Raw genomic sequence first — 10,506 nt, forward strand, 5'->3', positions numbered from 1 at the left:
AGACATTATCCATATTGTTAACTGCTGCAGGGACGGCCTTCACAAGCAGCTTTTATTGGGAAGCACTTAGACACACCAGCGAATGAGAGCAATGCTCACAAGGTCGGAGTTTCAGCTATACCTCAGCTGCTTACATTCTTGTCTCTGAGTCAAACAGTTCCAGGTTCCAGGTCTTAACCCATGGCCATCCAGCATACACTGTGGGACAGTGCTGGTGGCATGCTGCATTGTCAGAGATGCCCTCTCAGCTGAATGTACCAGGGCCAGTGTCACTATTTTAGGTTGGGTTTCATGATGCAACACCCACAGGGAGTGCAGTCCAGGGCAGATGACCAAATCAGAGAGAACACAAATGATCAGACCGCTGCTCTCCCACACCTCACTGCTCATCATGGATAGAGTGCAAGAGTGGTCAATACTTACCACTCAACCAACCTCCTGAATATACACATAAATAAAAGAAAGAACAGAATATGCTGGGAATTTAAATTAAAGGCAGAAACTACAGGAGAATCTCAGTAGGTCGGGCAGCATCTGGCAGAGAAAGCAGAGTTCATGTTTCAGGTCTAGTGACCCTTCTTCAGAACTCATCTTTCTGCTCTTTCTGTGTGACTGACACTCACTGGGGTACAGTCCCACACACACTGACTTTCACTGGGGTACAGTCCCACATACACTGACTCTCACTGGGGTACAGTCTCACACACACTGACTCTCACTGGGGTACAGTCCCACATACACTGACTCTCACTGGGATACAGTCCCCCACACACACTGACTCTCACTGGGGTACAGTCCCACACACACTGACTCTCACTGGGGTACAGTCCCACACACACTGACTCTCACTGGGGTATGGTCTCACACGCACTGACTCTCAATGGGGTACAGTCCCATACAGACACTGACTCCCACTGGGGTACAGTCCCACACACACTGACTCTCACTTGGGTTTGGTCTCAAACACACCGAATCTCACTGGGGTACGGTCTCACACACACTGACTCTCACTGGGGTACAGTCCCACACACACACTGTCTCTCACTGGGATACAGACTCACACACACTGACTCTCACTGGGGTACGTTCTCACACACACTGAGTTTCACTGGGGTACAGTCCCACACACGCACTGACTCACTGGGGCACAGTCCCACACACACACTAACTCTCACTGGGGTACAGTCCCACACACACTGACTCTCACTGGGGGACAGTCCCACACACACTGACTCACTGGGGTACAGTCCCACACACACTGACTCACTGGGGTACAGTCCCACACACACTGACTCTCACTGGGGTACGGTTTCACACACACTGACTCTCACTGGGATACAGTCCCACACACACACACTGACTCTCACTGGGGTATAGTGCCCCACACACTGACTCTCACTGGGGTACAGTTCCACACGCACACTGACTCTCACTGGGGTACAGTCCCACACACACTGATTCTCACTGGGGTACAGTCCCACACACACTGAGTCTCACTGGGGTACAGTCCCACACACACACTGACTCTCACTGGGGTACAGTCCCCCACACACTGACTCTCAATGGGGTACAGTCCCAGCCATGCACTGACTCTCACTGGGGTACAGTCCCACACACACTGACTCTCACTGGGGTACAGTCCCACACACACACTGACTCTCACTGGGGTACAGTCCCCCACACACTGACTCTCACTGGGGTACAGTCCCCCACACACTGACTCTCAATGGGGTACAGTCCCACACACACACTGACTCTCACTGGGGTACAGTCCCACACACACTGACTCTCACTGGGGTAGAGTCTCACACAAACTGACTCTCACTGGGATACAGTCCCACACACACTGACTCTCAATGGGGTACAGTCCCACACACACACTGACTCTCACTGGGGTACAGTCCCACACACACTGACTCTCAATGGGGTACGGTCTCACACACACTGACGTTCACTGGGGTACAGTCCCCCACACACACTGACTCTCACTAGGGTACAGTCTCACACGCATAGACTCACACTGGGGCACAGTCCCACAAACACTGACACTCACTGGGGTACAGTCCCCCACACACTGACTCTCACTGGGGTACAGTCCCACACACACTGACTCTCAATGGGGTACAGTCCCACACACACACTGACTCTCACTGGGATACTGTCCCACACACACTGACTCTCAATGGGGTACGGTCTCAAACACACTGACGTTCACTGGGATACAGTCCCACACACACTGACTCTCAATGGGGTACAGTCCCACACACACACTGACTCTCAGTGGGGTACACTCCCACACACACACTGACTCTCAATGGGGTACAGTCCCAGCCATGCACTGACTCTCACTGGGGTACAGTCCCACACACACTGACTCTCACTGGGGTACAGTCCCACACACACACTGACTCTCACTGGGGTACAGTCCCCCACACACTGACTCTCAATGGGGTACTGTCCCAGCCATGCACTGACTCTCACTGGGGTACAGTCCCACACACACTGACTCTCACTGGGGTACAGTCCCACACACACACTGACTCTCACTGGGGTACAGTCCCCCACACACTGACTCTCACTGGGGTACAGTCCCCCACACACACTGACTCTCACTAGGGTACAGTCTCACACGCATAGACTCACACTGGGGCACAGTCCCACAAACACTGACTCTCACTGGGGTACAGTCCCCCACACACTGACTCTCACTGGAATACAGTCCCACACACACTGACTCTCAATGGGGTACAGTCCCACACACACACTGACTCTCACTGGGGTACAGTCCCACACACACTGACTCTCACTGGGGTAGAGTCTCACACAAACTGACTCTCACTGGGATACAGTCCCACACACACTGACTCTCAATGGGGTACAGTCCCACACACACACTGACTCTCACTGGGGTACAGTCCCACACACACTGACTCTCACTGGGGTAGAGTCTCACACAAACTGACTCTCACTGGGATACAGTCCCACACACACTGACTCTCAATGGGGTACGGTCTCACACACACTGATGTTCACTGGGATACAGTCCCACACACACTGACTCTCAATGGGGTACAGTCCCACACACACACTGACTCTCACTGCGGGACAGTCTGCCACACACACTGACTCTCACTGGGGTACAGTCCCACACACACTGACTCTCACTGGGATACAGTCCCACACACACTGAGTCTCAATGGGGTACAGTTCTGAAGGGTCACAGGATTCAAAACATTAACTCTGTTTCTCTCCTCACAGTTGGTGTCAGTCTTGTTGAGCTTCTCCAGCAATTTCTGTTCTTGTTTGTGATAACACACACCTGGTCATTAAATATTACTATTGCGATCTTGCTGTGCAAAGATTGGTTGTTGTATTTACTACACTGTAACAACCATGAACATTGATAAGTATGACGTTGGAAATGAAATACTTTGCTATGTCTGATGGTCACATTAGGCGCGACAGGAATACACGTCTCTCTTGTTTTAAGCAAAATAGTGGAATTTTCTGAGTTACATTGGAGCAAACATCTAACTCTGAACTCAGCGAGTATTTAAATTAGGAAACACAGGAGAGCATCAGATTGAAGAAAGGTCAATATTGAAAAGATAGGAGTTAATGCTTCAGGTGATGAACGATTCATTGATTTGTCTGGCTTGCTGTAGGTGCAGATTTGTTTTTAAAGTTGCTTTTAGGTAATTAAATCAAACTGGATTAAATCCAAGTGCAATCCCAAAGAGAGCAGATTGGATTCAGCAGAATGTGCTTTTTGCAGAATGATCCTTGACTCTGTGTGTCTATCAGTCCCACGGAATGTGACTCCCGTCTCCCTGACAGGAACCTGAGCTGTTAATACCCACCATTCTGGACCTTCTCCACATCCCCTCTCAGTCTCACTGTTCACATACTCAGTGCATGTGTTTACAGATAGAGCTTCCTCAGTCTATTTCACAACATCCGTTAAACACGATTCCAAATTTTCAGCAGCGGACAGGGGGCGGAGATACCCACAAGAGGATAAAGTGTGGTGCTGGAAAAAGCACAGCAAGTCGAGCAGCATCAGAGGAGGAGGGGAGTCAACGTTTCAGGTCAGAACCTTCCGTCAGGATGAAATGACGACTCCCCTTCTCCCCTGATGCTGCCTGACCTGCTGTGCATTTCCCAGCTCCACTCTTTATCCAGTCCCAGGCTCCCCAGCATCTGCAGTTCTCATTGTCTCCAAATACACCCCAACACCACCCACCCCCCTCACCCCAACACCAACCACCCCCCTCACCCCAACACCACTCACCCCCCTCACCCCAACACCAACCACCCCCCTCACCCCAACACCATCCACCCCTCACCCCAACACCATCCCCCCTCACCCCAACACCATCCACCCCCCTCACCCCAATACCAGCAGATTCCCAAATTGCCCTTAGCTACAGAGGTCCCACATTGCTGATGTCAGGGACACATGTGCCAATAATGGATCAATATTCCAGATATTGTTTCATGAAACTGCTGTAAACACCAAGCCCCAGGGGAGCAAACAACCTTCACTGAACATAGAGCTCTCTACAATTGGTCAGATCACTTTCAGGAAACCCACTGATAAATAATGATTATTATAACACAACATTAACGTTGGACCAGACACAGACACTGTATGAGTGTTGGACTGTACCCCAGTGACAGTCAGTGTGTGTGTGGGACTGTACCCCAGTGAGAATCAGTGTGTGGGGGACTGTATCCCAGTGAGAGTCAGTGTGTGGGGGACTGTATCCCAGTGAGAGTCAGTGTGTGTGTGGGACTGTACCACAGTGAGAGTTAGTGTGTGTGTGGAACTGTACCCCAGTGAGAGTCAGTGTGTGGGGGACTGTACCCCAGTGAGAGTCATTGTGTGGGGGACTGTACCCCAGTGAGAGTCAGTTTGTATGTGGGACTATAACCCAGTGAGAGTCAGTGTGTGTGGGACTGTACCCCAGTGAGAGTCAGTGTGTGTGTGGAACTGTACCCCAGTGAGAGTCAGTGTGTGGGGGACTGTACCCCAGTGAGAGTCAGTGTGTGGGGGACTGTATCCAAGTGAGAGTCAGTGTGTGTGGGACTGTACCCCAGTGAGAATCAGTGTGAGTGTGGGACTGTACCCCAGTGAGAGTCAGTGTGTGTGGGACTGTATCCCAGTGAGAGTCAGTGTGTGTGTGGAACTGTACCCCAGTGAGAGTCAGTGTGTGTGGGACTGTACCCCAGTGAGAGTCAGTGTGTGTGGGATTGTACCCCAGTGAGAGTCAGTGTGTGGGGGACTGTATCCAAGTGAGAGTCAGTGTGTGTGGGACTGTACCCCAGTGAGAGTCAGTGTGTGTGTGGGACTGTACCCCAGTGAGAGTCAGTGTGTGTGGGACTGTATCCCAGTGAGAGTCAGTGTGTGTATGGAACTGTACCCCAGTGAGAGTCAGTGTGTGTGGGACTGTACCCCAGTGAGAGTCAGTGTGTGTGGGACTGTACCCCAGTGAGAGTCAGTGTGTGTGTGGGACTATACCCCAGTGAGAGTCAGTGCGTGTGGGACTGTACCCCAGTGAGAGTCAGTGTGTGTGTGGAACTGTACCCCAGTGAGAGTCAGTGTGTGGGGGACTGTACCCCAGTGAGAGTCAGTGTGTGGGGGACTGTATCCCAGTGAGAGTCAGTGTGTGCGAGACTATACCCCAGTGAGAGTCAGTGTGTGTATGGGACTGTACCCCAGTGAGAGTCAGTGTGTGGGGGACTGCATCCCAGTGAGAGTCAGTGTGTGGGGGACTGTACCCCAGTGAGAGTCAGTGTGTGTGTGGGACTGTACCCCAATGAGAGTCAGTGTATGTGTGTGGGACTGTACCCCAGTGAGAGCCAGTGTGTGTCTGGAACTGTACCCCAGTGAGAGTCAGTGTGTGTGGGACTGTACCCCAGTGAGAGTCATTGTGTGGGGGACTGTACCCCAGTGAGAGTCAGTTTGTATGTGGGACTATAACCCAGTGAGAGTCAGTGTGTGTGGGATTGTACCCCAGTGAGAGTCAGTGTGTGTGTGGAACTGTACCCCAGTGAGAGTCAGTGTGTGTGGGTGTGTACCCCAGTGAGAGTCAGTGTGTGTGGGACTGTACCCCAGTGAGAGTCAGTGTGTGGGGGACTGTATCCCAGTGAGAGTCAGTGTGTGCGGGACTGTACCCCAGTGAGAGTCAGTGTGTGTGTGGGACTGTACCCCAGTGAGAGTCAGTGTGTGTGGGACTGTACCCCAGTGAGAGTCAGTGTGTGTGTGGAACTGTACCCCAGTGAGAGTCAGTGTGTGTGGGACTGTACCCCAGTGAGAGTCAGTGTGTGGGGGACTGTACCCCAGTGAGAGTCAGTGTGTATGTGGGACTGTACCCCAGTGAGAGTCAGTGTGTGTGGGACTGTACCCCAGTGAGAGTCAGTGTGTGTGGAACTGTACCCCAGTGAGAGTCAGTGTGTGGGGGACTTTACCCCAGTGAGAGTCAGTGTGTGGGGGACTGTATCCAAGTGAGAGTCAGTGTGTGTGGGACTGTACCCCAGTGAGAGTCAGTGTGTGTGTGGGACTGTACCCCAGTGAGAGTCAGGGTGTGTGGGACTGTACCCCAGTGAGAGTCAGTGTGTGTGTGGAACTGTACCCCAGTGAGAGTCAGTGTGTGTGGGACTGTACCCCAGTGAGAGTCAGTGTGTGGGGGACTGTACCCCAGTGAGAGTCAGTGTGTGTGTGGGACTATACCCCAGTGAGAGTCAGTGCGTGTGGGACTGTACCCCAGTGAGAGTCAGTGTGTGTGTGGGACTATACCCCAGTGAGAGTCAGTGTGTGGGGGACTGTATCCCAGTGAGAGTCAGTGTGTGGGGGACCTTATCCCAGTGAGAGTCAGTGTGTGTGAGACTATACCCCAGTGAGAGTCAGTGTGTGTATGGGACTGTACCCCAGTGAGAGTCAGTGTGTGTATGGGGCTATACCCCAGTGAGAGTCAGTGTGTGGGGGACTGTACCCCAGTGAGAGTCAATGTGTGGGGGACTGTACCCCAGTGAGAGTCAGTGTGTGTGGAACTGTACCCCAGTGAGAGTCATTGTGTGGGGGACTGTGCCCCAGTGAGCGTCAGTGTGTGGGGACTGTATCCCAGTGAGAGTCAGTGTGTGCGTGACTGTACCCCAGTGAGAGTCAGTGTGTGTATGGGACTGTGCCCCAGTGAGAGTCAGTGTGTGGGGGACTGTACCCTAGTGAGAGTCAGCGTGTGGGGAACTGTACCCCAGTGAGAGTCAGTGTGTGTGGGACTGTACCCCAGTGAGAGTCAGTGTGTGAGGGACAGTACCCCAGTGAGAGTCAGTGTGTGTGGGACTGTACCCCAGTGTGTGGGGGACTGTATCCTAGTGAGAGTCAGCGTGTGGGGAACTGTACCCCAGTGAGAGTCAGTGTGTGTGGGACTGTACCCCAGTGAGAGTCAGTGTGTGTGGGACTGTACCCCAGTGAGAGTCAGTGTGTGGGGGACTGTACCCCAGTGAGAGTCAGTGTGTGAGGGACTGTACCCCAGTGAGAGTCAGCGTGTTGGGAACTGTACCCCAGTGAGAGTCAGCGTGTGGGGAACTGTACCCCAGTGAGAGTCAGTGTGTGTGGGACTGTACCCCAGTGAGAGTCAGTCACACAGAGAGAGAACAGACAGCACCCACTCTGCTGTTTAAATCCCTCCTCGGTAACCCTGTCACGTTGCAATATTTGTGTTATTTTGTGACCCGTCCCTCTTACCACAGAATCCGGTGACACCTGGTTTGTCTCTCCTCCTTCTGACCAGACTGCGATGAAGCCCCTGCCAGTCCAACAGCCAAGTGGCAATGAGGTTCGCTTTATGAAGGACGGTCACCTGCCTGGAGTGTTCGAGAACGCATCCTCTCACTGACAGAATCAGTACCTTCAGTGGAACAGGAGCAGAACACTGAAGGTCAAATCGAGATGAGCTAATATGACAAAACCCACAGTCTCTGTAAACTTGCACAACACAGCAGGACATCAGGCTCTTCCTGAATTCACATCACTATAACATATTACAAGCGTTGAGCATGGAGTCAGCCTTCTGCAGCACTTTCCAAACCTTGGTTGTTCTTGTTGAGTTCCCCTGGGGATTGCAGCCCAGTGGAGTGTGAGTAATTACTCCAATATAAAACGCTGCATTACTGAACCCGGTAGCCTGCCTCAGCACAATGCAATAATGCAGCAGCTCCCCACAGCCCATAGGCTAAACCAGCTCTGACTGACAGCTCTGACTTTCCAGTGAATGCTTTTATATAAATTGTACCTCACTGTTTTTCGGGGACAGTCGGTGTGTCGAGGAAGTCAGAGGCTGCTGTGTCACGAGCAGATGGCAAGGTCAGGAGCAGCTGTTTGATTTTAAACAGAAGGTTCTGAGGATAGAAGCAGAGATGAGAGAGTTTCAGTGAATGTGGGGAGACCGGAGAAACTGAGGCTACTCCCTTCAGAGCAGAGGTTAACTCCAAGGAGACTGGATTGAGGGTGACCAGCGATAACGTTTCAGAAGTCCTTAGATGATCACTCGAGTGGACAAGGCTGTGGACTAAGTGCTGAGAAATGGGGCTAGAATAGGAGGTACTTGATGACTGGCATGAACGTGCTGGGCTGCAGGAGCTCCCTCTGTGCTGTAAAGCTCAGTGATTCCCAGTGTTGTGAATTGTGAGGGGTTTTTATAGAAGAAATAGGGGCAGACAGTTTCCAGTTGCGGAAGGATCAGTAAACAGAGGGACTCCCATTTCAGGTAATTGAATTAACAGAAACAGGTGAGGAAATATTTTTCGCTCAGTGAGCTGTTTGTAATCTACTGTCTGAAAGGCTAGTTGGAGAACATTCAACAGGAGCCTTTCAAAAAGGGGGCATCTGCTAAAAAGTGGGAAAGGAACAGTTTCTGACCCATGAGGAACACGGGGAGGGGTGGGACCAATCTCCAAGCACCAGCACAAGGGGTGAGCTGAATGCTGTTAAGATCCCTCTGAATCATGACTGTACCTCACTGAACCCCACGCCCAGTCTGTAATCTGCAATGAGACATTGAGATGTTCATTACAGAGACTCTGACTGACCCTCAGTATGAAGCCCAGAGTCCTCACCCAGTGACTGTGGTGTTTTACAATAACAGAAGACAGGAGGAGCCTATTTTCCTGGCTCTGTGGCAGAGCAATCCATTTAGTAGCACTTGCTTTACACCTTCTCCACAGCCGTGTAAGTCTGTCCTTTCTTTAAAGTTACGTTTCAGATCACGCCGCAGTACCTTTGTTGGCAGTACATTTCCCAGGAAGGGCTATCGGATTTGAAAGGGTCACATCTGACACTGGGATATTGGAATGGAGACAGCTCTTACAATCCCCCCCCCCGATACCCCACCCCCTGGAGCCAGGAAGGTCACTCAGCCTTGACAGTGAATGTGACCAGGAGGCAGTTGAATCTGGAGAGGGGTTTGTGCACCCGAACCAATCCAAATCAAACATCAATTCAAAGCAACTGTGCACTTCCTGAGAGCGGGGCCTCGTTGGAGCAGTCTGAGAGAATTTGCTGGTGGAATGCTGGTGTCCCTCTCCAGGGATACACTGCACACGATCCCTTCCATCCTGATGTAAAGTCCCAGATTAGAAAGCTTCCCCTTCTTTTACTGCGTTAGTTACTGAGGACGCAACAATGACACACCAATTATCTTTCCCAGTTCTGACTCTCCCTTTGGGACACATTTCGATTCAGTTTGGTATAAACTCACTCAGAAACACTGCCAGTGAAAACCATCCTGTTTAGGTAATGGTGAGCAGGTATCTGCTGAATTTTCATTTCCTCTCTCCCTGTGGCCTGCATCTACTGATCCTGGTCACCTCTAGGAGGTGACTGAAGAAAACCATCTGTGATCGAATGCCACACAGGAAACCAGAACTCCACACATCCAGTTGGTCTTCATGTCTCAAGATGAAAACTTAAAAAAAATTAAAATGAGCCCAGGCTCCTGCTTCTCCCCATGACATCTTATTGGCTGGTTCGTAAACAGATCAGACCCAGCTACAAAGGCATCCACAGGTGAACAGCTTACCACGTGACTGACTACTCATACGTGAAGGGTGACTGCTTAGCGTGATGTGGCACACCTTCAAATCCTGTTTTGTAAGAAACACAGGAAGCAAAGGTATTTGTGTGAGAGTTAACATCAGTGCTGAAGGGCAAGGCTGACATGAGATCCCTCGGAACACACTTTGTGAATATGTCTGCACTTGAAATGACCCAGACACTGACATTAAAAACAAACTCTGGCTGAAATCACTAAAACACAGAGAGGACGGGAGACTGAGGCTGCAGCAAAGGTATATCAGGCAAACTTTGATCCTTTAGAACAAAGGCTGAGAGACAGATTGATGTACAGATCCCTCATGATCTAATTGAGTGCTGGAACATTGAGGGCTAAATGTCCCCATAGTTCTAAAGTACAACTCAGAAATGTTTACAACTTTAAACTTGGCCCA

At 51.1% G+C, this 10,506-nt stretch overlaps 1 long non-coding RNA gene across 1 annotated transcript in view; it reads right to left on the reverse strand.

Annotated features, from left to right (window-relative positions):
* Positions 1 to 10,069, reverse strand: part of LOC140465636 (uncharacterized) — a 28,404-nt gene extending 18,335 nt beyond the window's left edge. Inside the window, exons 1-2 of the long non-coding RNA XR_011955130.1 lie at positions 9,759 to 10,069; positions 7,748 to 7,910 (exon numbers count right to left, since the gene is read on the reverse strand). This is a non-coding gene — a long non-coding RNA (uncharacterized lncRNA). The remainder of the gene's footprint in view (positions 1 to 7,747; positions 7,911 to 9,758) is intronic.
* Between the last annotated feature and the right edge of the window lie 437 nt (positions 10,070 to 10,506).

The sequence above is a fragment of the Chiloscyllium punctatum genome, chromosome 42 (assembly GCF_047496795.1).
Source record: "Chiloscyllium punctatum isolate Juve2018m chromosome 42, sChiPun1.3, whole genome shotgun sequence".
Classification (NCBI taxonomy): domain Eukaryota; kingdom Metazoa; phylum Chordata; class Chondrichthyes; order Orectolobiformes; family Hemiscylliidae; genus Chiloscyllium; species Chiloscyllium punctatum.